The sequence below is a fragment of the Octopus bimaculoides genome, chromosome 8, assembly GCF_001194135.2.
Source record: "Octopus bimaculoides isolate UCB-OBI-ISO-001 chromosome 8, ASM119413v2, whole genome shotgun sequence".
NCBI classification, from domain to species: Eukaryota; Metazoa; Mollusca; class Cephalopoda; order Octopoda; family Octopodidae; genus Octopus; species Octopus bimaculoides.
Window position 1 is genome coordinate 23,615,160 of NC_068988.1, and position 470 is coordinate 23,615,629.

Consider the following 470-nt stretch of genomic DNA (forward strand, 5'->3'; position numbering starts at 1 on the left):
TATATATTCCTGTTTACATACATGTATACATACACACATACACGTACACATATAAAACATATACATACATATATATACATCGATACATATTTACATTCTTATATATGTAATTATATATAAATATGAAGGCGTGAGTATGTATGTATGTTTGTATGTATGTATGAATGTGTGTGTATGTATGTATGTATGTATGTATGTATCTATATGTGGGTGAGGAAGAACGACAGAATCATTAGAGCGTCGAATAAAATGCCTTCCTGCGTTATTTGTTCTGGCCATTTACTCTCCGAATTCAAATACCATTGAGATCAAATTTGTCTATCATTCTTCCGGTGTAGCGGATCTCTGAATGCCTCCATTTTAAGTTAGCACAGATTACTCCCTCACAAGATGTGTGTGTATATATACATATACATACATACATATATATATATATATATTTATATATATATATATATATATATATTTAT